We start from the raw sequence: 27,921 nt of genomic DNA, 5'->3' as shown, positions 1-27,921 counted from the left end.
TTCTTAAGTGCGAGAGTGAGCAGCCAGAGATTGTGGTCCACATTGGTACCAATGACATGGGTAGGAAAGGTGAAGAGATCCTGCAAAGTGAATTCAGTGAGTTAGGTGCTAAGTTAAAGGACAGGACATCCAGGGTTGTGATCTCAAGATTCACATCACGTGCTAGAGAAACCAGAAATAGGAAGATCATACAATTTAACAGGTAACGAAGGAGATGGTGGAGGGAGGGCTTCAGAGTTTTGGATCATGGGGCTCTCTTCCAGGGAAGGTGGGACCTGTACAGAAGGAACTGTTTGCACCTGAACTGGGAGGGGGGAGGGGTGCTATTACCCAAGCAGGAAAGTTTGCTAGTGCTGCCAGGTGTGTGTGGGGGGGTTACTAAGACTAGAATTGCAGGGGGTTGTGGAGAAAAATGCTGTTAAACCTACATACAAAATCAGGAATCAAAAGGTTGAGCATGGTAGACTAATGTTCTGAGCTGTGTATATTTCAATGAAGGAGTTATTGTAGGAAAGTCGGATGAGCTTAAGGCATGGATCAGCATGTGAAATTATGGCATTGTAGCTGTTAGTGAGACTTGATTGCAGGAGGGGCAGGACTGGCAGCTTAATGTTCCGGGGCTCTGTTGCTTTACACGTCATATAGTGGGAGTGATTAAAGAGGGAACATTACTAGTGAGGGAAAATGTCATAGCACTGCTCGGTCAGGACTGGAGAGCTCATCCAGTGAGGTTTTATAGTTAGCAATGAGAAATAAGAAATGTATGATCACGTTAATGGGATTATATTATGAACCACCCAACAGTCCGCAGGATTTAGAGGAGCAACTGTGCAGAGAGATTGCAGACTATTGTAAGAAATATAAGATTGTGATCATAGGTGATTTTAAATTTCCACATATTGACTCGGACTCCCAGGGCTGTAGGGAAAAGAATTTGTCAAATGTGTTCAATAAAGTTTCCTTAAGCAGGGGCACAGCCTTTGTACTTCTGATTCATCACCACCTTTGTACCCAGGGATCGGAGGTGAAAAGTCAGCAACTTTAAATTCCTTGATGTTATTATTTCGGAGGACCTATCGTGGGCCCAGCACATAAGTGGAATTACGAAGATAGCACAGCAGTGCCTCTATTTAGGAGTTTGCGAAAATTTGGCATTACATCAAAAACTTTGACAAACCTCTATAGATGTGTAGTGGAGAGTATATTGACTGGCTGCATCAGAGCGTAATATGGAAACACCAATGCCTTTGAACAGAAAATCCTACAAAAAGTAGTGAACACATTCCAGTCCATCAATGAGCACAACTACACAAAACAATGTCACAGGAAAGCAGCATCCATCATCAGGGACCCCAAATCCCAGGACGTGCTCTCTTCTGCCATCAGGAAGAAGGTACAGGAGCCTCTGGACTCACAGCAGCAGGTTCAGGAACAGTTAGGCTCTTGAAAGGGGATAACTTCACTCGTCCCACTGCTGAACTGTTCCCACAAACTATTGACTCACTTTCAAGCACTCTTCATTTCATGTCCTTGATATTTATTGTCTTTTTGTTTATTATTACTATTTATTTATTTTTGTATTTGCAATATGTTGTCATTTGGATGAATGCCCAAGTTGGTGCAGCTTTTCATTGATTCTGTTATGGTTATTATTCTATAATGGATTTATTGAGTATGCCCACAAGAAAATGAATCTCAGGGTGAAATATGGTGACATATATGTACTCTGATAATAAATTTACTTTGAACTTGGAATCTTTTAGAAGTCCCAATTAGAGAGTGTGAAACTAGATTCTTTGTTAGGGAATGAGACAGGGCAGGTGGGAAGGTAACGGGTATTTGTGTCGGGGAATACTCTGCATCTGGTAATCATAATTCCATTAGTTTCAAGGTAATTGTGGAAAAAGATAGATCTGGTCCTTGGGTTGAGATTCTAAATTGGAGAAAGGTCAATTTTGATGGTATCAGAAAGGACCTGGCAAGTGTGGATTGGGACATTTTTTTTTCTGGCAATGGGGTACTTGGTAAGTGGGAGGACTTTAAAAGTGAAATCTTGAGAATATAGAGTTAATAAAAAGGAGGAGTTGCATAGCAGGTATAGGGAGGTAGGAACAAATGAGGTTCTTGAGTATAAGAAATGCAAGAGAGGGGCGAAAAGATGGAATGAGGTTGCTCTAGCAGAAAAGGTGAAGGAGAGTCTCAAGGTCTTCTGCAGATATTTTAAGCACAAAATGATAGAAAAGGACAAAATTGATCCTCTGGAAGATCAGAGTGGTAATCTATGCATGGAGCTGAAAGACATGGGGGAGATCTTTAATGGATTTTTTTGCGTCTGTATTTACTTGGGAGGTGGACATAGTCTATAGAAGTGAGGCAAAGCAGCACTATACAGATTATAGAGGAGGAGGTGTTTGCTGTCTTGATACAAATTAAGATTAGTAAATCCCCACAACCTGACAAGGTCTTACCTCGGACCCTATGGGTAGCAAGTGCAGAAATTGCAGAGACCCTAGAAGAAATATTTAAAACATCCTGAGCCATGGTTGAAGTGCCAGAGGACTGTTGATCTGTTATTTAAGAAAAGCTTCTAAGAATAAGCCAGGAAAATATAGGCCGATGAACCTGACATCCATAGTGGGAATGTTATCGGAAAGTATTTTAAGGGACTGGATATGTAAGTATTTGGATAGACAGAGGGTGGTTAGGGATTGTCAACATGGCTTTATGTATGGTAGGTCTTGTCTAACCGATCTTATAGAAATTTTTGAGAAAGTTACCAGGAAAGTTGATGAAGGTAACACAGTATATGTTGTTTACATGGACTTTAGCAAAGCCTTTGACAAGGTCCTTGTTTTGTGGAAGCAGGTTCATAGATTTAGCAAGTGAGACAGAAGACAAATAAGCACATTAACCATTTATTTACAGACAAACAGTATTTTCTAACAAACTGTACTTTCAACCAAACATCTAAGTCACCCTAACTTATAGAAACTACAACACTAAACATTCAGTAACACTTGAAATTCAACTGGTACTTCATTAAGTTTCCCCAAGTTACAAAACTACAAAACTAAACGTTCAACAAATACTTGGCTAAGTGTGCAGGTGGGGTGGACCCTCCTATATCTGCAGTATGCATTCCCGATGGTTCTTCAGCACTGGTTGCAACCTGAGCATGAAGATGAGCTGCTCGAGACAAAGAAATGCCAGCCAGTCTCTCGCCCATGCTATTCTTATACCCCTGAGGTGCCGGGAACCAGACACCAGTGCCATGGTACACAAGGCAAACAATGGAAAAGAGCCGCTACATCCTTTGAACAGGCCAGTCGACAAGTGGTATGGTAGAAGTGGCTTTCGACTGACATCCAGGGCACTGAGGTGGTGTATGTTCGGCATATGCCAGATAGCAGCAGCCGTACCTCTCCGTGGGGCGCCACTGGGAGCTGCATATCCTGTAAGTACCATTCAGTGTCTAAGCAGTGCCCACATTCAAGGCATAGACACAGTTGTCCCAGGATACTGCTCCTGCTCACATTCACTGTATCCCACTGACTGTTTGGAAATGTGTTTATCATATCACCTGCACCAACATTTCTTTCCCTTCCCTCTCAGCTGGGGAACCATTTTCAGAGTTTAGGTCTTTGAACGAAACAAATCATACCTGGGGAAATACTAGCCCTTTTGGCACTTTCTCCACCAGGGATCACTAATGCTTAAGTTCCTTAGGAGGTTCCTTAGGGCGAGGTTGGCTGAAAAAGATTACACCCTCCTAGCTTTCCCCAAAACAGAAGCCAAAACCCAAGAAGTTGAACAATTTCTCCCAATAATCTTTTTCCTTGTCATCAAAAGGGATAGATATTAATGGCATCCTTTCTGCGGTGTGGTTAGGAATTATCATACAAATCCAGCAATCTGACATATTGTTCCAGTTGTATATTCAAACACCATCTGCAGGAAGGTACTATAGGACCTCCCACCACAATTCAGTGTCATCATCACCACAGTAAGCATCCACTATTTGCCATTCTTTGATGTAGGGAGACACAAACTCACTTGCTCCTGATTAGTCACTGGGCACTTGGGCATAAATAACAAAAATAACAACTTTTAGGATTTTAGGATTGGACCCCGACCAGCAGCAGCTGCAGGCCAAGGCTTTCCTCGCTGCCACGGGGGCTCCAGGCTCCCCTTCCCCCACCACCACTCTCTAACACTGTGTCACTCAGGATTCACCATCACCTTTTGAGTTCTTGGAGCCTCTATCTTCTTCAACCCCACCTTAACTGAACACCCCATCCCTTCTCTACCCTCTGGCACCACCAGCTCTTTTCCCCTCTCTGCTCCCAACTCAAATCCTTGTCCTGTCTTCATCATTCTTTCCAGCCTTTCCCTCTCTGATGCAGAATATTCTGTCCTCAGCCTTACCTTTGTCCCTCTCCAGCCACAGCTCAGTGAATTTCGCACCCACCACAACGTCAATTTCTTCTTTCGTTGGCTCTGTCTCCGAGCCCAACTCTTTGGCACACTGATGACCCCGTCTCCTGTCTCCAACCCTCCTCTCCTTGGACACACCACTCTGGTTTTCTGCCTGCTCTGGATCTTTTCACCTCGAATTGCTGGCAAGACATCAACTGCCTCAACTTAAGCACGCCTCTCTCCTTGAACCTTACTCCCTCTCCGCAGCAATCCCAACCTTACCATTAGACTCACAGTCACTCTCAGATACCTCCTCATACCTACCTCTTGAAGAGGACCCCACTCCAGATCATCAGAAAACTGCCTTCAACACCATCACTATCTGCATCAACTTAGGAGAACTTGCATGCACTCCCACCAAACTCACAGTTCCCTTACCCCGCATTGCTTGCCTCTACCTCCAGTCAGATCTGACTGACTGTAGGTCTATTGTTTCTGCCAGCTTCTGCCTGACTGAACTTATGTCCTCATATCTCAATTCCATTCTACTCAGTTCAGTTTCTTCCCACCTACATCTGCAATAGTTCGCATGGTCTCTATCTCCTCAGTAACTTTCAACTCCCTGGCCCAGACCGCCTCATTTTCACCATGGATGTTCAGTCCCTATGTACTTCTATTCCCCCATCAAGAAGGCCTTAAAGCTGTCTGTTCCTTTCTCAATTAAAGAACCTACCAGTTTCCCTCCACCACGACCACTCTCCTGTGTCTGGCAGAACTGGTCCTCACCCTCAACAATTTTCCCTTTGGCTACCCCCCCCCCCCACTTTCTCCAGACTTGAGGGGTATCCATGGACACCAACATGGGCTCCAGCTATGCCTGCCTATTCGTTGGCATCGCTGGCAACTGTCCATGCTCCAAGCCTTCCCTGGTAATGCTCCCTAGCTCTTCTTCTGCTACATTGATGTCTGCATTGGTGCTGAATCACGCACCCATGCTAAGCTTGTCAATTTCATCAACTTTGCCTCTAACTTCCACCCTGCCCTTAAGTTCACCTGGTCCATTTCTGACAACACCCTTCCCTTTCTCGATCTCTTGGTCTCCATCTATGTCCACATCTGTTCACAGGATGTGGCTTTCCTTTCCAGGACATCAAAGATATCCTCCTCCCTCAAAGAAAGGGGTTTCCCTTCCTCCACCATAGATGCTATTCTCACCCGCATCACCTTCATTTCCCAAACATCCATACTCACCCCATCTTTCCACTGTCTTAACAGGGATAGAGTTTGTCTTGTCCTTACCTACCACCCCACGAGCCTCTGCATGCAAAACGTCTTCTCAGCAGCTTCCACCATAAGACATAGTAGAAGAATTAGGCCATTCAGCCCATCAAGTCTGCTCCGCCATTCCATCATGGCCGATCTTGGATCCCACTCAATTCCATACACCTGCCTTCTCGCCATATCCTTTGATGATCTAACCGATCCGGAAACAATCAACTTCTGCCTTAAATATACGCATGGGACTTGGCCTCCACTAGAATCTGTGGCAGAGCATTCCACAGATTTACTACTCTCTGGCTAAATAAATCCCTCCTTACCTCTGTTCTAAAGGGATGCTCCTCAATTTTGAGCCTGTGCCGTCTAGTTCTGGATACCCCCACCATAGGAAATATCCTCTCCACATCCACCCTATCTAGTCCATTCAACACTCGGTAGGTTTCAATGAGATCCCCCCCGTATTCTTCTCAATTCCAGTGAGTACAGGCCCAAAGCTGCCAATTGTTCCTCATGTATTAACCCTTTCATTCCCAGATTATCCTCGTGAATTTCCTCTTGACCCTCTCCAAGGACAACACATCCTTTCTGAGATATGGGGGCCAAAACTGTTGACAATACTCCAAGTGCAGCCTGACTAGTGTCTTATAAAAGCTCTGCATTATCTCCTTGCTTTTATATTCTATTCTCCTTGAAATAAATTGCATTTGCCTTCTTTACCACAGACTCAACCTGTAAATTAACCTTCTGGGAGTCTTGCACGTGGACTCCTAAGTCCCACTGCACTTCTGATGTTTGAACCTTCTCCCCATTTAGATAATAGGCCACACTATTGTTCCTTTTACCAAAATGCATTATCATACATTTCCCAACACTGTATTCCATCTGCCACTTTCTTGCCCATTCTTCCAATCTGTCTAAGTCCTGCTGCAATCGCATTGCTTCCTCAGTACTATCTACCCCTCTACCGATCATCATATCATCCACAAACTCTGCCACAAAGCTATCTATTCCATCATTGACAAACAATATGTAAAGCAGCAGTCCCAATACTGACCCCTAAGGAACACCACTAGTCACTGGCAGCCAACCAGCAAAGGCCCATTTTATTCCTACTTGCTGCCTCCTGCCTGTCAGCCATTCCACTATCCATGCCAGTATCTTTCCTGTAATGCCATAGGATTTTATCTTGTTAGCAGCCTCATGTGTGGCAGCTAATCAGACGCCTTCTGAAACTCCAAGTAAATGACATCCACTGCCTCTCCTTTGTCCACCCTGCTTGTTATTTCCTCGAAGAACAGATTTATCAGGCAAGATTTCCCTTTACAGAAACCATGCTGACTTTGACTTATTTTATCATTAGTCTGCAAGTACCTCAAAACATTATCCTTAATAATAGACTCCAACACTTTCCCAACCACTGAGGTTAGGCTAACTGGCCTATAGTTTCCTTTCTTTTGCCTTTCTCCCTTAAAGATTTGAGTGACATTTGCAATCTTCTAGTCCTCCAGGACCACGCCAGAATCAATTGATTCTTGAAAGATCATGACCAATGCATCTGTTATCTCTTCAACAACCTCCCTCACGACTCTGGGATGTAGTCCATTTGGCCCAGGTGACTTATCCACCTTAAGACCTTTGAGTTTGCCGAGCACTTTTTCCTTTGTAATAGCAATGACACTCACTCCTGCTCCCTGACACTCGCAGACCTCTGGCACACTGCTAATGTCTTCCACAGTGAAGACAGGTGCGAAGTACCCATTAAGTTCATCTGCCACTTCTTTGTCCCCCATTACTACCTCACCAGTATCATTTTCCAGTGGTTCAATATTAACTCTCACCTCCCTTTTACTCTTTATATAACTGAACAACTTTTGGTATCCTGCTTTATATTATTGCCTCATCCGCCCTCACATATCATCTTTTCCCTTCTTATAGATTGTGAGTTGCCTTTTGTTGGATTTTTAAAGCTCCCAAATCATCCAACTTCCCACTCACTTTTGCTACCTTACAGTATATGCCCTTTTCCTTGGCTTTTATGCAGTTCTTAGCTTCCTTTGTCAGCCACAGATGCCTATCCCTGCCATTTAAGAACAACTTCTTCTGTGGGACATATTTATCCTGTGCCCTGTGAACTATTTCCGAAAACCTCAGCCGTCTCTGTTCTGCCATCATCCCCACCAGTATCCTCCTCCAATCCATCCATCTCCAAAGGGATCCTACTACCAAACATATCCTTACTTCGGCTTTCAGCGGGGATTGCTCACTTCATGATTCCCTTGTCCATTCAGCCCTCCCAACTAATCTCCCTCCAGGCACATCCCTGTAAGCAGCCAAAGTGCTATACCTGCCCATTCATCCCCTCATTCACCTCCATTTAGGGCCCCAAGCGGTTCTTCCAGGTGAGGCAATACTTTACCTGGAAATCTGCTGGGGTGGTCAATTGCGGCCTTATGCGGCCTCCTACATTGGTGAGACCCATCGTAAATTGGGCGACCTCATCATTGAGCATCTCAACTTCCCGGTGGCCAAACATTTTAATTTCAATTCCCATTCTGACATGTTGATCCATGGCGTCCTCTTATGCCACAATGAGGCCACCCTCAGGGTGGAGGAGCAACAATTTGTACTACTTCTGGGTAGCCTCCAACCTGATGGCATGAATATCGATTTCTCCTTCTGGTAAAAAAAAATCTCGCCCCCTCTCCTCTTCTATTCCCCATTCTGGCCTTTTACCTCTTCTCTCCTGCCTATCAGATCCTCCTGGATCCTCTCCTCCTTCCCCTTCTCCTATTATCCACTCTCCTCTCCTATCAGAATCCTTCCTCTCCAACTGTTTATCTTTCCTACCCAGCTGGTTTCACCTGTCACCTTCTAGCTATCCTCGTTCCCCTCCCCCCACGTTTTTATTCTGGTGTCTTCCTCCTTTCTTTTCAGTCCTGAAGAAGGCTCTCGGCCTGAAACGTTGACTGTTTATTTGTTTCCATAGAGTCTGCCCGACTTGCTGAGCTCTTCCAGTATTTTGTGTGTGTTAGTTTGGATTTCCAGCATCAGCAGACTTTCTTGTGTTTGTGATCTGCTGCTCTCCTGCGAAGTTTCTTTGAGGGAGACCTACCCAGAAGAAATTTAAATCTTCTCTTTGACAGGAGTTCAGTGAGACCCTCTCTCACTGCTCCCCCTCTGTGATCAGTGCCGCCCTCCATCTCTTCGCTCATGTACTCACCTATATTTACTACCACAGCCTCATTACCTTCCTGGGAATTCTTCTTCCACGTCTTCCAGATCCATTTTCAGGTCTATCGGTTTGGACCCACCAAGAATCCTGGGTACTCATGTCTGATTGACTGCATCTCCCTCCGAGTTCTATGCACCTCCCTCTTTGCTATGCAGAAATACCTGGTGACATTATTTCAGTCTCCATGACAGTTCCAGACCTCTCACTTCTCCATCTGTCATGGACCTCTCGGACGCTTCATCCTCCACCAGACCCATGCCTTCAAATGCTGGTTCTTCACCTTCCTCATTTCCAGTAAAGATCTAAAGATCTACTTTGTCCAGACCATGGATCCCGCTATCTCCAACTCTGGCCTTGGACACCACCAGACCGTAGTTCCTGCTGTCTCCCACTTGGACCTTGATTCAATTGGATGCCCCCAGAGCACAGATCCTTCCAACTCCGATGGCCCTGGACCCCTCTGGACTGGTGATATAATTGGTGCCAACCTGGATTCTATTGACCCCGAGCAGATCGAAACCCCAGATTCCACCATCATTAATGGAGGTTCCTGTGACCCCGGATGCCTTCAGACTGCAAACTGCATGGCCTCTAGCATCGGTTCCAGCCTGGACCTCAACCACCAGCACCTCCAAGTCGGGATTTTCCTCTCTGCTGTGGGCCCCCTGTGCCCCCTCCCCCCACCACCACTCTCTCAGGCTCCACTGTCATTTCTTGGGTCTTCCTTCCACCCCACTTTCCCTGAACACTACAACCCTCCTCTCTCCTCTGATGCCATCAACTCTCTGATCCATATATCATCCTTCCATAGTCCAGTATTGATTTTGTTGACTTATATAAATTGCGCTCAAGGATTCCCTGTCAGCTCCCCATTCATTCCCTTCCTGTTAATCACCTCATAACATTTAGCACTTTCTTACTTTTGACTATTATTTCCTTAATATGTGTCGATCATGTGGGTCTTTTATCAAACCAAATTCCTAAAAATTTAACAGTAAACCAGAAAGTGCTATTCTTATATGCCTGAGGCGCCAGGAATTGGACACCAGTGCCATGGCTCACAAAGCAACCAATGAGAAAGAGTTGCTGTGTCCTTTGAACAGGCTAATTAATGATTGGCACGGTGGTAGCAGCTTTCAAATAACAAGTAAACCAACCCTTTGCATTACAGTCCTGCATGGGAGTTTAGTCAAGAAGGTTCAGTCCCTTTCCATTCAAGATGTAGTAGTAAATTGGATTAGACATTGACTTTGTGGGAGAATGGTAGTAAATGGTTGCCTCTCTGACTGGAGGCCTGTGACTAGTGGTGTGCTGCAGGGATGGGTGGTGAGTCTATTGTCATTTGTCATATATAAAAATGATCTGGATGATAATATGGTAAACTGGATCAGCAAATTTGCGGTTGATGCCAAGATTGTTGGTGTAGTGGATAGCAAGAAAGACTGGCAAAACTTGTAGTGAGATCTGGACCAGCTAGAAAAATGGGCTGAAAAATGGCAGATGGGATTTAGTGTAGACAAGTGTGATGTGTTGCACTTGGAGAGAACTATCCAGGGTATGTCTTAGATGGTAAGACACTGAGGAGCCTGTAGAAGAGAGGTATCTGTGAATACAGATCCATAGTTCCTTAAAAATGGTGTCCCAGGTAGATAGGGTCATAAAGAAAGCTTTTGGCACATTGGCCTTCATAAATCACTGTATTGAGTTGGGATGTTATGTTGAAGTTGCAGACATTGATAAGGCCTAATTTGGAGCATTGTGTGCAGTCCTGGTCACTTACGTACAGGAAAGATATAAATAAGATTGAAGGAGTGCAGAGAAATTTTATAAGGGAGTTGCTGGGAGTTGATCTGAGTTATAGGGAAAGGTTGAATACATTAGGACTTTATTATGTAGAACATAGAAGATTGAGGGGAGATTTAATCGAGATATACAAAATTATGAGGGGTATATATAGGGTAAATGCAAGCAGGCTTTTTCCACTGAGGTTGGGCGAGACTACAACTAGAGGTCAAAGGTGAAATGTTTAAGGGGAACTTGAGGGGGAGCTTTTTCACTCAAAGGGTGGTGAGAGGGTGGAACTAGCTGCCTGTGTAAATTCTGGATCTGTATACAATTTCAACATTTAAGAGAAATTTAGATAGGTTTATGGATGAGAGGGGTATGGAGAGCTATGATCTGGATGCAGGTCGATAGGATTAGGCAGATTATTGGTTCGGCATGGACTAGAGGGCTGTAGGGTGTACTTCTAAGCTGTAGTGTCTATGACTTTATGACTGTAAGTATGTTAATACAGAACGTTTGAAGCATCATCATTTAATTAGTCTATGTTTCTACTCATGCCTCTAATACAAAATGAAGTCTCACTACCAGCTTAAATCTTTTTTAATGGTAGGTTAAATGAATATTAACTTTACAGAATCACTGGAAGGATTGAAATATTTTGTATCAATGGAGAATCTATTATACTGTTTCGTTCTGGAATAATATCTGGTGAGGAATATGAGGGCAGTTCAGTCAACTTTCTTTGAGCAGTAGTTAAATCTGAGGAGTTGGCTTATATTGGATGATGCCACATATGCTGAACATTACACTGTTTTAATTTATAAAAGCAGCTATGTTTTCATTCTAAATTTCACCAAACCTCATTTCCATCACTAGTGATACAGACTTTTGTCTGGAATTCTATCCCTAAATGTCACATACACCCATATATCCTCAAAATACAGTAATTCTGTTGAGCTAGACTTTCATCTCTTTAATTTCTCCATTTTCATCTGCATATAATACCCTGGTTTAAGACCATGCTTTATTTTATTAATACAGTTCAGCTGTTGGGAATTTTACTTATTTTTCTTGCAGATTATCTCAAAATGCAAATCTAAAAAAGAGCTCTTTTCATTGCATTTTACACTTGATAATATACAGTTTCACTTTGGTATTTTATTTTGCTGCTTAAAATTAAAAAATCATTTGATTAAGTTAGGCTTGTTGAATTAACCTATGGTATTTGCCTTGTTAACATTTTGGCCAAAAAGATGTCAGAGAAAAGAGATAGACATTTTCTAGAGAGCACAGGGTCAAAGAAATTTCCAAAAACAAAGCCAAAGGAAAAGAACAGACAGCAAGCAGGGAGGAAGAAGATGATGAAACGCTCACAGAACCCAATTTGGAAGGACAGATACAGATGTCCGAAAATCCTCATGCAGACTATGGGTTTCACGGAGAATATGCAGATAACTTGCAGTTAGCCAGCAAGCACACAACATCGGAGGAAGTTCAACGCATTTTTTCTTAGATGTTGTATGGATCTTCTTCTTGTGCTTGGACTGGTTCTTCAGGACAGGTCCATTTTGCTACTGTGAGTAAAAGAACTGAGTAGCCTCCGTAGTATCCAAGATGTCGTCAAGGAGCTGTGCCTCAGAATAGTAGCTTCCATCATCAAGGACCCACATCACCCACCTAGAACATGCCTTCTTCACATTGTTACTGTCAAGAAGGAGGTACGGTAGCCTGAAGGCGCACACTCAGCGATACAGGAACAGCTTCTTCCCTTCTACCATCTGATTCCTAAATGGACATTAAACACTACCTCACTACATTTTTTATAAAGTTCTGCTTATTTACTACTTAATTTAAAGATTTTATATATATACTGTCTATACTTCCTGTGATTCAGGTTTTTTCTATATTTATCATGTATTGCATTGTACTGCTGCTGCAAAGTTAACAACTTTCATGATATATGCCAATGATATTAAACATAATTCTGAAGCAAACTGGATTAATTACACAACAATGAGATCCAACGAGTATATATATATATGTGTGTGTGTGTGTGTGTGTGTGTGTGTGTGTGTATAAAATATCTTTATTTGTTTGTTATAGTTTAAAATATCTTTCAATAAAATTTCAATCTGAGTTCCTACTGGTGTGAGCTTTATTACTGCTTCCTGCCCAACAGTAAATTTGCATGGGTTACCAGTATTCATGCAGAAGATGGCAGCGCGATGCAGTGCACAGCGGCCACTCCAGTAATGATATTTGTAATCTGTCAAGTAGGGTGCCATGCACAATCCTGATTTGATGGAGACAGACGTGAGAGAACGGAGGAACATCTGGAGAAACTTCTGAAATCCCTTTTTCACTGCCACTGTTACTGTGTGATCCAGAATCTCCGGAGGAGAATGCCCCGAGTCCTTGGCTTTGCTTGTTGCTCGACGGCTGGGGCAGAGTCGAAGTGCTCGGCAGAGATGGTGCTCGGTGCTCGGTGTCGGAGGGCTAGTCGGAGGCTCGAAGTTTTCGGACGGACCTAGAGTCGGCTGTGGTCGGGTGCTTCCAATACATCAGCAGTTGTCGGCACCTGGAGGTTTATGGCAAGGAGAGTTTCCCCCTTTTGCCGCCTGCTATCGGGACTACAGTATCGGGAGTCAATCGGAACTTTGAGACTTTTTTTTTTACCATGCCCATGGTCTGCTCTTTATCAAATTATGGTATTGCTTTGCACTGCTGTAACTATATGTTATAATTATGTGGTCTTGTCAGTGTCAGTCTTTGGTTTGTCCTTTTTTTTGTGATATCACTCTGGAGGAACATTGTATCATTTCTTAATACATGCATTTCTAAATGACAATAAACGAGGACTGTGTGTCCTCATAATCTAATTGTCTTATTTTCCCTCAGAAGAAGCATTCAAACTTTAATGCTTTGTTTTTGCTCAAATCATATCCATCATAGACATTGTTTATTTACTGGTAATGGTATTTACATCATAATTCCCAAGCATTATGGAATTATGTTCCTGTTAATTGTATTCACAGTAATAGCTAATGCATCATGAGCCTCTGGTGAGAGAGTTACATGTCCAACATTGACACTTTGTAAATCCAGAAAAGAATGGCGTGGTGCAGTCTATGTCTCTCTATCTCTCTGTCTCTGACATTAGTATGCACACACACATTTATGTAATGACTTGAATTTAAATAAAAGGAAAGGAGATAATGGTAAGCCTGATGATAATGGTGACCATAAAGCTACTGCATTTTGTAAAAGCTTTGACTAATGCCCTGCAGGGTAGAATATCTGCCATACATACCTGATGTGGCCCAAATGTAGCACCTGTTATACCAATATAGTTAATTCTTAACTGCTTCCTGTGTGGACATACAACAAATGCTGGCATTGCTAATGTCCACAACCTCCGTCAAAAATAAGAATAAAAGCTGTGCTTCTGGTGGCAGCTCAGAGTTCATTTAATAAAACCATGAGCTACAGAGCAGATAGAAATCCATCCCTTGTTCTTGTTTCAGAAACCTGGCCATCTAATTAGCCTGTGGTCTTTTGCCTGGAAAGCGTAAGAACTGTTGTTGACACTGAAAGCACAGAAAGAGAAATCAGAAATAGAATTGTGTTAAAAATCACGCTTTGAAAGAACAGAATCATGGATTAGATTTCACAATTAATTGATGTTAATTAATAGCTTTTGCTATGTAAGTATCTGAAAGGAAGAATTGTCCAAATACTGATTGCTCTCTATGGATGATATAAGAAAGTTTAAGAATACAGTATAAGCAAAACTATGGACAAGGTGTGAACAGAACACATTTTTCACCGTGCTGTTTACCCACATAATAATAAAATCTCCTGCACTAGGATGAGCATGATATAAACACAAATGTGTAAGTTGATCACATTCAACTTAAGTAGATAAGGATGGATCACTGTCTAAAGGCAGACTAAGATTGATCTATGTAAAACAGAGAAAGATTTTTTGATATTAAGGATTTTGGAGGAAATGTAATCAATGTAGGAGGGTGATACTCAGAAAATTATTTTATTGAATGGTGAAGCAGGTACAAGTGATGGATAAACCTACTTGTTCTATCATATATGTTCTTATGAATGTTATTTTCTCATGTTCTTATTAGGAGATTATCCACAAGTCTTTAATTGCCTTTTTCTGCCTTGCAAGCACTTCCATCCATCCTCAATCCTCACCCTCACCTCACCCAGAGGTTCTCCCAACTCAGTCAATTGTGTATAAGTCAATCCTGAAACCCTATTCTTTTACACAGGGACGCCTCTGGAACTTTGCGATAAATAAAACTGATATCTGAAAAAGTAGAATTGATGTTGTCTATTGTTTACTACATAGGCGACTGCTGGCTTTTGGCTGCTATTGCATCACTGACCCTGAACAAAGAGCTTTTAAGCAGAGTGGTACCTGAAGGACAAGATTTTGACTCTGATTATAAAGGAATTTTCCATTTCCGGGTAAATCAAATGACTTCTACTTTAAAATTTTATTGTAATGGAGCAGATTGAATTGAAGAATCCTTCTTTACAATGAGCAAAGAGTTAGAATACCTACAGCACAATACAGGCCCTTCGGCCCACAAAGCTGTGCCAAACATGTCCTTACCTGAGAGATTACCTAGAGTTACCCATAGCCCTCTATTTTACTGAGCTCCATGTATCTGTCCAGGAATCTCTTAAAAGACCCTATCGTATCGGCCTCCTCCACCGTTGCCAGCAGCCCATTCCATGTAGTCACCACTCTCTGCATAAAAAAACTTACCCCTGACATTTCCTCTGTACCTACTTCCAAGCACCTTAAAACTGTGCCCTCTCATTCTTGCCATTTCAGCCCTGGGAAAAAGCCTCTGACTATCCACATGATCAATGCCTCTCATTATCTTGTACACCTCTATCACATCAGCTCTCATCTTCTGTTGCTCCAGGGAAAAAAGGTTGAGTTCACTCAACCTATTCTCATAAGGCATGCTCCCCAATCCAGGCAACGTAAGTTATGTGAAGCTTTGTCTAGTCAAAGTGCATGTCAGGATTTGGATACACATAAGCGGGTAAAAGTGCTAGGAGTCATAAAGAAATTGATGGGAGAGAAAGAGGAAAGGCATTGGAGACAGGAAAGGCTGAGAAAATATTTTGTGTTACGGTTGAGAAGGGAGGTTGACAATTGGGGCATACAACAATCTAAGGGATTTTTTTTTAATAAAGATGTTAGAACATAGATTCAGGCTAAAACAGTCAGTGTCACTTTGTTCTTCATGTGATATTAGAACATAGAACATTGAACAGTACAGCACAAGAACAGACCATTCAGCATGCAACGTTTTGCTGAACCAGCTAAAAGGGACATTAAAAACACCCAAATACTAATCTCTCCTACCTATACCTAGTCCATATCCATCCATCTTCCTTACATCCATATGCCTATCCAAACATCTCTTAATTGCCTCCAATGTATTTTCCTCTACCCCCATACTAGGCAGCACATTCCAAGCAACTGAGTTAAAAAAAACTTGCTCCTCACCTCCCCTTTGCACCTACCCCCTCTCATCTTCAGTGCCCTCTAGTATTAGACATTTCAACCCTGGGAAACAGATGCACGCTATCCTCTTTATCTATACCTGTTGTAATCTTGTAAACCTCTGTCAGATCTCCCCTCAGCTTCCGGCACTCCAGAGAAAACAACCCAAGTTTATCCAGCCTCTCCTGATAAGACATGCCCTCTAAACCAGGCAGTATCATGGTAAACCTCTTCTGCACCCTCTCCAAAGCCTCAACATCCTTCCTATAGTGGGGCAACCAGAACTGTATACAATACTCCAGATATGGCCCAACCAGAGTTTTACAAAGTTGCAAGCTAACCTCCTGACTGCTGAACTCAATGCCTCAACTAATAAAATCATGCATTCAGTGAGTCTTCTCATCTGAGTAGCCACCTTCAAGGAACTATGAACATGGATCCCAAGATCTCTCTGCTCAGCAACATCATTAAGGATCTTGTCCTTAACATTTTCACCCAGGTCATTTATATACTTCATAAACTATTGAGGTCCTGGCACAGACCTTTGTAAAAAAAAACCCATAAATTACAGACCTTCAGCTGAAGAAAGTCCCTTAAACCATTATCCTCTGTCTTCTATGTGCGTGCCAGTTCTGAATCCAAACAGCCAATGTGCTGCAGATCCCATGCATCTTAAATTTTGGATAAACCTCCCATGAGGGTCTTTGTCAGACACCTTACTAAAATCCACATAGACAACATCCACTACCCTACTTTCATCAATCTCTCGTCACCTTGTCAAAAAAATCAATCAAATTGGTAAGGCTCTCCCCATCTCTGTTTTAAATAAATGCCCCTCTATCCTGAGGCTGTGCCCCCTTACATAGAAAACCTACAGCACAATACAAGCCCTTCAGCCTACAATGTTGTACCAAAGATGTACTTACTTTAGAAATTACCTAGGGTTACCCATAGTCCTCTATTTTTCCAAGCTTCGTGTACCTATCCAGGAGTCTCTATCTGCCTCCACCACCGTCGCCAGCAGCCCATTCTACGCACTCACCACTCTCTGCGTTAAAAAAAACTTACCCCTGACATCTCCCCTGTACCTACTTCCAAACACCTTAAAACTGTGCCCTCTCATGTTAGCCATTTCAGCCCTGGGAAAAAAGCCTCTGACTATCCACATGATCAATGCCTCTCAACATCTTAAACACCTCTATCAGGTTACCTCTCACTCTCTGTTGCTCCGAGGAGAAAAAGCCATGTTCACTCAACCTATTCTCACAAGGCATGCTCCCCAATCCAGGCAACATCTTTGTAAATTTCCTCTTCACCCTTTCCATGGTTTCCACATCCTTCCTGTAGTGAGGTGACCAGAACTGAGCACAGTACTCCAAGTGGGGTCTGAGCTGGGTCCTATGTAGCTGTAACATTACCTCTCGAAAGTTGAACTCAATCCCTCTCATCTTTCTAAATTCCCAGTGAGTACAGACCCAGAGCTATCAAATGTTCCTTGTATTATAATCTTTTCATTCCTGGAATCATCCTTGTGAACCTTCTCTGAACCCTCTCCAATGCCAGCACATCTTTTCTTAGATGAGGAGCCCAGAACTGATCACAATGCTCAAGATGAGGCCCCACCAATGCCTTATAAAGCCTTAGCATCACGTCCCTGCTCTTGTATTCCAGACCTCTTGAAATGAATGTTAACCTTGCATTTGCCTTCCTCACCACCGACTCTACATGCAAGTTAACCTTTAGGGTGTTCTGCACAAGTACTCCCAAATCCCTTTGCATTTTAATTTTTTGGATTTTCTCCCATTTAGAAAATAGTCTGCACATTTATTACTACAAAAGTGCATAGCCATGCATTTTCCAATATTGTATTTTATTTTCCATTTTCTTGTCCATTCTCCAAATCTGCCCAAGTCCTTCTGCAGCCTACCTGTTTCCTCAACACTACCTTCCCCTCTACCAATCTCCATATCATCTGCAAACGTGGCAACAAAGCTATCTATTCCACCATCTAAATCATTGATATTCCAGCATAAAAAGAAGTGGTTCCAACGCTGACCTCTGTAGAACACCTCTACTCACTGGCAGCCAACCAGAAAAGGATCCTTTTATTCCCACTTGCTGCCTCCTACCATCAACCAAGGCTCTAACCGTGCCAGTAATTTTTCTGTAATACCATGGGTTCCTAACTTGGCAAGCAGCCTCATGTGTGGCACCCTGTCAAAGGCCTTCTGAAAGTCTAAATATAAAACATCCACTGCTTCTCCTTTATCTATCCTGCTTGTAATCTCCTCAGAGGATTCCAACAGGTTTGTCAGGCAAGAAATTAAATAAACCATGCTGACTTTGTCCTATCTTATCCTGTGTCTCCAAGTACTCCATCACTTCGCCTTAACAATGGACTCCAACATCTTCCCAACCACTGAGGTAAGGCAAACTGGTCTATTATTTCCTTTCTGCTGCCTTCCTCCTTTCTTAAAGAGCAGAGTAACATTTGCAATTTTCCAGTCCTCTGGCACCATGCCAGAGTCCAATGATTTTTGAAAGATCGTTATTAATGCCTCCACAATCTCTACTGCTACCTCTTTCAGAACCCTAGGATGCAGTTCATCTGGTCCGGATGACTTCCAGCTTTTTGAGCACCTTCTCCCTCGTTATAGTAACTGCACTCACTTCTCTTCCTTAGCACCATTCAACATCTGGCATACTGCTAGTGTCTCCCACAGTGAAGACTGATACAAAATACACATTTAGTTCATCTGCCATCTCCTTGTTCCCCGTTATTATTCCCCCGGCCTCATTTTCTAGCAGTCCTATATCCACTCTCATCTCTCTTTTATTTTTTACATACTTGAGAAAGGTTTTACTATCCACTTTGATGTTTGCTAGCTTGTTTTCATATTTCCTTCCTAATGATTCTTTTAGTTGCTTACTGTAGGTTTTTAAAAGCTTCCCAATCCTGTTTTACCACTTATTTTTGCCTTGTTACGTGATAGTGCTACGTGATAGTGATGGTGAGAATTGGAGGAGATGGCAGTTGAATGCGTGGCTGAGGAGTTGGTGCAGGGGGCAGGCTTTTAGATTTTTGGATCATTGGGATCTCTTCTGGGGAAGGTGGGACCTGTACAGATTGGATGGGTTGCACTTGAACTCGTGGGGGAGCAATATCCTTGCAGGTAGGTTTGCTAGCATGGTTCGGGAGGGTTTAAACTAATTTGCGAGGGGAATGGGACCCAGAGAGAAAGAGCAGTAAAAGAAGTGCATGGAGTAAAGCCAGATCAACATATAGAGAGGCTTTGAGGAAAGAGAAGCAGAATAAAGGGTGTAAAAAGTAAGGTAAAAGGGCTAAAGTGCATGTACTTCAATGCAAGAAGCATCAGGAACAAAGGTGATGAACTGAGAGCTTGGATACATATATGGAATTATGATGTAGTGGCCGTTACAGAGACTTGGCTGGCACCAGGGCAGGAATGGATTCTCAATATTCCTGGATTTCAGTGCTTTAAGAGGGATAGAGAGGGAGGGAAAGGGGAGGAGGGGTGGCATTACTGGTCAGAGATACTATTACAGCTACAGAAAGGGTGGGTAATGTAGCAGAATCCTCTTTTGAGTCAGTATGGGTGGAAGTCAAGAACAGGAGAGGAGCGGTTACTCTATTAGGAGTATTCTATAGGCTCCCTGGTAGCAGCAGAGATACTGAAGAGCAGATTGGGAGGCAGATTTTGGAAAGGTGCAAAAGTAACAGGGTTGTTATCATGGGTGACTTTAACTTCCCTAATATTGATTGGCACCTGATTAGTTCCAAGGGTTTAGACAGGGCAGAGTTTGTGAAGTGTGTCCAGGACGGATTCCTGTGACAGTATGTTGACAGGCCGACTAGGGGGAATACCATACTAGATCTAGTATTAGGTAATAATCCGGGTCAGGTCACAGATCTCTCAGTCAGTGAGCATCTGGGGGACAGTGACCACCACTCCCTGGCCTTTAGCATATTCATGGAAAAGGATAAAATCAGAGAGGACAGGAAAATTTTTAATTGGGGAACGGCAGATTATGAGGCTATAAGGCTAGAATTTGCAGGTGTGAATTGGGATGATGTTTTTGCAGGGAAATGTACTATGGACATGTGGTCGATGTTTAGAGATCTCTTGCAGGATGTTAGGGATAAATTTGTCCTGGTGAGGAAGATAAAGAATGGTAGGGTGACAACCATGGGTGACAAGTGAGGTGGAAAATCTGGTCAGGTGGAAGAAGGCAGCGTACATGTGGTTTAGGAAGCAAGGATCAGATGGGTCTATTGAGGAATATAGGGTAGCAAGAAAGGAGCTTAAGAAGAGGCTGAAGAGAGCGAGAAGGGGGCATGCGAAGTCCTTGGCGAGTAGGGTAAAGGAAAACCCCAAGGCATTCTTCAATTATGTGAAGAACAAAAGGATGGAGGGGCGTCACGTGATGACGTAGGATTGAGACGTGTAAATCCAGCTCTCCCGTAAAAAATCAGCAAAGTACCGTTTAAACAAAGTAAAGTTAATAAATACTTTCCGAAAACTACTTACAAACTTCGTAAGACTACTCTACGATATGCCTCGTAAACCGCAACAGAAGAAGTCTGTTGTTGTGAAGTCGCCGCGAGATGGGAAGAAAAAAGGGCCTACTGCAGCGATGGAGCCTCAGATTCAGGTTGGATCTCATTCAGAGGAGACGCATTTTATCTCTGGCGTAGAAGAACGGGGAGCAATGGCGGCGGTAGTGGTTTCTCAGAAGAAGATGCCGGAATTGCGCATGCGCAAAGAAGTACGCATGTGCAAACCGACACAATTTAAGCTACAAGAACCGACGACCACTGCAACTGAAAGTGACTCAAGAGTCAGAATTGGATATCGTAGAGAATACAGATGAAGAAGAGGAGGAAGAACTGGAAGAGATTGGAAGTAAAGGAGATGACGGAGACATAAGAGAGGCTTTATTGCAATTAACAGCTGAACTAAGAAAATTAAGAACAGAGCTTAGAGACGTGAAGATGTGCTATGATAAAGCTATGAAAAGACAGGATAAAATGGATAAGAAACTTCAGAAGATGGAAAGAAAAATGGAGCATATTAACGATAGAGTGGAAAAAACAGAAAATAATGTGCTTGTCTGGAACACGGAAAGAAATCGACACTTGGAGAAAGTGGACATGTTGGAAAATTTTAGTAGGCGTAATAACATTAAAATTGTTGGTCTTAAAGAAGGTATAGAGGGAGATAATCCAATAGAATTTTTTCAAAGATGGATCCTGAAAACCTTGCAAATGAAAGGGGAAGACCGATCAATTGAAATTGATCGGGTACATAGAGCTCTAAGACCAAAACCACAAGATGACCAATATCCACGATCAATTTTAATAAAATTCTTAAGATTTCAAGACAAAGAAAGGACTCTACAGGCGGCTGCCCAAGCTGCCAAGAAGAGAAAAGGGCCACTGATGATAGAAGGGAAGAAAATTTTTTTCTACACTGACATAAGTTATGAACTTTGGAAAAGAAGGAAGAAGTTTAATCCAGTGAAAAAGGCCCTATGGGATCACGGTTATCAATTTATATTGCGTTATCCTGCAACCTTGAAGATTTTTTTTGGCTGGTGGAGAAAAGATTTTTTAACGATTACCGGAAAGCGGAAGAGTTTGTGCGAGATTCTTTGAATATTTACCAGATACAAGAACAAACTTAGGGGAGCGAGATAGATTGAAGATGAAGACTGGATCAAGGATTAGGCCTGTTGAATTTTTAGGCGGATGAATATATAAATATATTATTAATTATATGAGGGAGGGGAAGAAAGGTTAAAATTTGAGGAATATTAGCTGGGAATAATAACATTAATTTTTTTTCTATATATATATAATTTTTTGTTACGGGGGAGCTGGAAGAAACACTGACCAATCACTACGTTATTCATGTGTGCAAGCGTGGCAATAGCCACGACCCGCACAATGGAGGGGGGTAGTGTTGTGTATCTTTTCATTCACAACATTAGTGGGGGGGGGTATTTTGTTTTTTCTTTTTTTGTATCTTATCTATCTTTTTTTTCTTTTTGCCTGGATGATTGGGAGGGAAACACATGGCAACATGGTGAAGTTCAAAGAGATTCCCCAGGGAGCTATGAGAATTGAGAAGCTAAGTAATGTTTTAGATTTTAAGAGATAAATATGTAACATTTTTGAATATTTGGGAGAGGAGGTGCTGGAGTTGTTAAAATACATTAGGACGGTTAAGTCCCCGGAGCCAGATGAAATATTCCCCAGGCTGCTCCACGAGGCGAGGAGAGAGATTGCTGAGCCTCTGGCTAGGATCTTTATGTCCTCGTTGTCCATGGGAATGGTACCAAAGGATTGGAGGGAGGTGAATGTTGTCCCCTTGTTCAAAAAAGGTAGCAGGGATAGTCCAGGTAATTATAGACCAGTGAGCCTTATGTCTGTGGTGGGAAAGCTGTTGGAAAAGATCCTTAGGGATTGGATCAATGGGCACTTAGAGAATCATGGTCTGATCAGGGACGGTCAACATGGCTTTGTGAAGGGCAGATCATGTCTAACAAGCTTGATAGAGTTCTTTGAGGAGGTGACCAGGCATATAGATGAGGGTAGTGCAGTGGATGTGATCTATATGCATTTGACAAGGTTCCACATGGTAGGCTTATTCAGAAAGTCAGAAGGCATGGGATCCAGGGAAGTTTGGCCAGGTGGATTCAGAATTGGCTTGCCTGCAAAAGGCAGAGGGTCGTGGTGGAGGGAGTACGTTCAGATTGGAGGGTTGTGACTAGTGGTGTCCCACAAGGATCGGTTCTGAGACCTCTACTTTTCGTGATTTTTATTAACGACCTGGATGTGGGGGTAGAAGTGTGGGTTGGCAAGTTTGTAGATGACACAAAGGTTGGTGGTGTTGTAGATAGTGTAGAGGATTGTCGAAGATTGCAGAGAGACATTGATAGAATGCAGAAGTGGGCTGAGAAGTGGCAGATGGAGTTCAACCCAGAGAAGTGTGAGGTGGTACATTTTGGAAACTCCAAGGCAGAGTACAAAGTAAATGGCAGAGCGATCTGGGGGTACATGTCCACAGATCCCTGAAATTTCCTTCACAGGTAGATAGGGCAGTTAAGAAAGCTTATGGGATATTAGCTTTCATAAGTCAAGGGATAGAATTTAAGAGTCGTGAGGTAATGATGCAGCTCGATAAAACTCTGGTTAGGCCACACTTGGAGTACTGTGTCCCTTTCTGGTCGCCTCACTATAGGAAGGATGTGGACGCATTGGAAAGGGTACAGAGGATGCTGCCTGGTTTAGAGAGTATGGATTATGATCAGAGATTAAGGAAACTCGGGCTTTACTCTTTGGAGAGAAGGAGGATGAGAGGAGACATGATAGAGGTGTACAAGCTATTAAGAGAAACAGATAGAGTGGATAGCCAGCACCTCTTCCCCAGGGCACCACTGCTCAATACAAGAGGACATGGCTTTAAATTAAGGGGTGGGAAGTTCAAGGGGGATATTAGAGGAAGGTTTTTTACTCAGAGAGTGGTTGGTGCATGGAATACACTGCCTGAGTCAGTGGTGGAGGCAGATCACTAGTGAAATTTAAGAGACTACTAGACAGGCATATGGAGGAATTTAATGTGGGGGGTTATATGGGAGACAGGGTTTAAGGGTCGGCATAACATTGTGGGCCGAAAGGCCTGTACTGTGCTGTACTACTCTATGTATGTATGTTGTTGTATGCCTTCTCCTTTGCTTTTATATTAGCTTTGACTTCCCTTGTCAGGCATGGTTGTACTATTTTGCCATTTGAGTATTTCATTGTTTTTAGAATACATCTGTCCTGCACCTTCCTCAATTTTCCCAGAAACTCATGCCATTGCTGCTCTGCTGTCACCTCTGTCAGCAGCTCCTTCCAATTTACCTTGACCAACTCCTCTCTCGTGCCACTGTAATTTCCTTTACTCCACTGAAACACTGCTATGTCACTTGACTTTCTTTCTGTTAAAATCAAGTTGAACTCATATTGTGATCACTGCCTCCTGAGAGTTGTTTGCACCTAATCACTTCCAGTTCATTACATAACATCCAATCCAGTATAGTTGATCCCTAGCCAGCTCAATGACAAACTGTTATAAAAAGCCTTCTCATAGGCATTGAACAAACGCTTTCTCTTGAGATCAATTACCAACTTGACCTGCATGTTGATATCTCCCATGACTCTCATAACATTGCCCTTTTCATACACCTTTTCTATTTCCCGTTGTAACCTGTGGTCCACATCTCAGCTACTGTTGGGAGGCCTGTGTATAACTGCCAACAGGGTCCTTTTACCCTTGCAGTTTGTTAACTCAACTCACAAGGATTCAACATCTTCCAATCTTATGTCATATCTTTCTACTGATTTGATGCCATTCTTTACCAGTAATGCCATGCTTCCCTCTCTGCCTACCTTCCTATCCCTCCAATGCAACATGTTACCTTGGGCATTCAGCTCCCAACTACAACCATCCTTCAGTCACGACTCAGTGATGGCCACAACATCATTCCTGACAATCTGTAATAGTGCAGTAAGATCATCCACCATGCATGGAGATATGACACTTTCAGTGCTGCATTTGTTACCCTTTTTTGATTCTGCATCCCTAATGCACTGATACTCACCCTGCTGGCTGCAATGATGTCCTAACATCCACCTGCCCTTCCTGACAGTCTAACTGCATGCTATCTTTGTTTTTTTCACTATCCATCCTCTCCTGAGTCCCTTCACTCTGGTTCCCACTCCCCTGCCAAATTAGCTTAAATCCTCCTCAACAACTCTTAACAAACCTACCATGAGAATATTGGTCCCCCTTGGGTTCAGGAGCAATCTGTCACTTTTGAACAGGTCATACATCCCCTAGAAGAGATCCTAAAGATCCAAGAACATGAAGCCCTGCCCCCTGCACCAGCTTCTCAGCCATGCATTAATCTGTGAAATCATCCTGTTTCTTCCCTCTCTGGCGTGTGGCACAGGCAGCAATCCAGAAATTATTACTCTGGAGATCCTGCTTCTCAGCTTTCTACCATGTCTCTAAATTCTCTTTTCATACCTCTTTGCTTTTCCTTCCTATGTCATTGGTACCAATATATACCAGACATCTGGCTGCCTTCCCTCCCTCTCCAAAATACTGTGGACATGATCTGAGACACTCTCTGACCCTGGCACCTGGGAGGCAACATACCATCCACATGTCCTCTTCACATCCACAGAATCTCTTGTTTGTTCCCCTGACTATTGGATCCCCGATCACTACTGCTGCCCTCTTCTCCCTCTTACCCTTCTGCACCATAGACCTATACTCAGTGCCCGTATCCCAGTCTCCGTGGCATTTCCTGGGAGGTCAGATCCCTAACACAGTCTTGAATTAGCTACAGCCAGATAAACTTTATGCAGATGCAGTTCCCTGGGAGACTCTGGGTCTCACAGGAATCCAACATTGAGCATGAAGAACACACAACAGCCATTTATCACACTAGGAATCTTAACAAAAGCTTACCCAGAGCCAATGCCCCTTTCAAGATGAAGCCTCTTTTGAGTCAAAGCCTGACACTCCTACTCTCACCACTGGCCTACTCCCAACAATGGCTTAAGTGTGCATGCCTCAATTAGAGTTAAGCTGAAACTAAGACAGGCTTTCCGAACTCTCTGTTTTCTTTCAATTAGTTGTGTTTTGGAGTTACTAAACATAACAACTTGTGTCTATTCTGTTCATCACATGATAGTTTTACACACTGAAGATTCTTCCAACAAAACTTTCTCCAATGTGTGCATAGTAAGTAGAGTGTTGCTAAAGTAAGTTATAATCAGTGGCCTGATTTTTTTAAGAACTGAATTTATTTGAAATTTGAGGTTTTTTGTCATTGTTGAAATTGTGGCAAGCCATTAGTAATCTCTGATGTTCCGGTGTAGTTCTGGCAGTACGGAGAATGGGTGGATGTGGTGATCGATGACAGGCTTCCCACAAAGAACGATGAGCTGTTGTTTGCGAAGTCAGCTACAGGGAATGTATTCTGGAGTGCTCTTCTGGAGAAAGCCTATTCAAAGTAAGTATCGTAAAAAGAGCAGCAAGAGAAAGTTGCATTTTCACCCTGATGCACCATCAATAACTCCAAAAGACCGGAGGTAGAGTAAATACTGAAAGGCTTTTATTAGCAGTAAAATGTGACCCCCAGCATGCTGAGTGTCTGCCCCTAGACTGAGAGGAGGAGCCATGGCCCAATTGCCTTTATTCAGGGGTCTGTGGGAGGAGCCACGGGGCAGTCAGTAGAGGGGCGTGTCCAGACACAGTTACATATATATATAGTTTACCACATTCACCCCTCCTTTTTTTAAAAAGAGTCCCGCGGTGGTAGTTGCACCGGCAATGGCTGTTGTGCTGGCTCCGGCCTGACTTGAGGTGTCAGCACGTTAGGCGTTGGTAATCCCTCATGCGTGTGCGTCGCGCCCGGTATGGGAGTGTGGTGTGGTGTCTGTGTAGGGCTTGGAGTGCACGGTGTCTCGTGGGTACATACATCGGTGGGTATGGGGTCAATAGGCACCATGGAGTGTTCAGGGTAGGGGCCCGGTGCTCCTGCGGACGCCAGGTCGTGGATGGAGACCGTGTCCTCCCACCCATCAGGTAAAACCACATACGCATAATGGGGGTTCGCATGAAGTAAGTAAACCTTCTCGACCATCGGGGAGTATTTATTGCTCCTCGCATATTTCCGGAGCAGCACTGGCCCCAGGGACATCAGCCAAGTTGGTAGGGTGGTCCCAGTGGTCGACTTTCTGGGAAAAGAAAAGAGTCGCTCATGAGGGGTGGCATTGGTGGACGTGCCTAACAGGGAGCGGTTGGAGTGGAGTGCCTCGGGAAGGACCGCCTGCCAGCGGGAGACCGGCAGTCCCTTTGACCTGAGGGCTAAGAGTGTGGCTTTCCACACCGTGGCATTCTCTTCTCCACCTGTCCATTCCCCTTCTCCACCTGTCCATTCCCCCGGGGATTATAGCTCGTGGTCCTACTAGTTGCAATACCCATAGCCAGCAGGTATTGGCGCAGCTCGTCACTCATAAACGAGGACCCTCTGTCACTGTGGATATAGCATGGGTATCCTAACAGACTGAAGAGCTTGCGCAGGGCTTTTATAAATGATGTGGTACTGGTATCGGGGCAGGTGATGGCGAAGGGGAACCGCGAGTACTTGTTGATAACATTAAGAAAGTACACATTGCGGTCGGTGGAGGGAAGGGGGCCCTTGAAGTCAACACTCAGTCGCTCAAAGGGGCGGGTGGCCTTGATGAGTGGTGCCTCTTCGGGTTAGTAGAAGTGCGGTTTGCACTCTGCGCAGACTTGGCAGTCCCTGGTCATCATCCTGATCTCCTCAAGGCAGTAAGGCAGGTTCCAGGCTTTCACGAAGTGGAAAAGCCGGGTGACCCCCAGGTGGCAAAGATCTAAATGTAAGGCGTATAGCCGGTCGATCTGCGCACTGGTGCATGTTCCCTGGGCTCAGGCATCGGAGGGCTCGTTGAGCTTCCCAGGCCTATACATGACCTCATAGTTGAAGATGGAGAGTTCAATTCTCCACCTCAGAATTTTATCATTTTTGATTTTGCCCCGCTGTTGGTTACTAAACATGAATG

At 43.5% G+C, this 27,921-nt stretch overlaps 1 pseudogene; it reads left to right on the top strand.

Moving 5' to 3' along the window:
* Nucleotides 1–27,921, top strand: part of LOC140202165 (calpain-2 catalytic subunit-like) — a 107,930-nt pseudogene that overhangs the window by 14,879 nt on the left and 65,130 nt on the right.

The sequence above is a fragment of the Mobula birostris genome, chromosome 8 (assembly GCF_030028105.1).
Source record: "Mobula birostris isolate sMobBir1 chromosome 8, sMobBir1.hap1, whole genome shotgun sequence".
NCBI lineage: Eukaryota > Metazoa > Chordata > Chondrichthyes > Myliobatiformes > Myliobatidae > Mobula > Mobula birostris.
Note: the sequence above shows the minus strand (reverse complement) of the source record. Positions and strands in the feature narration are given on the sequence as shown.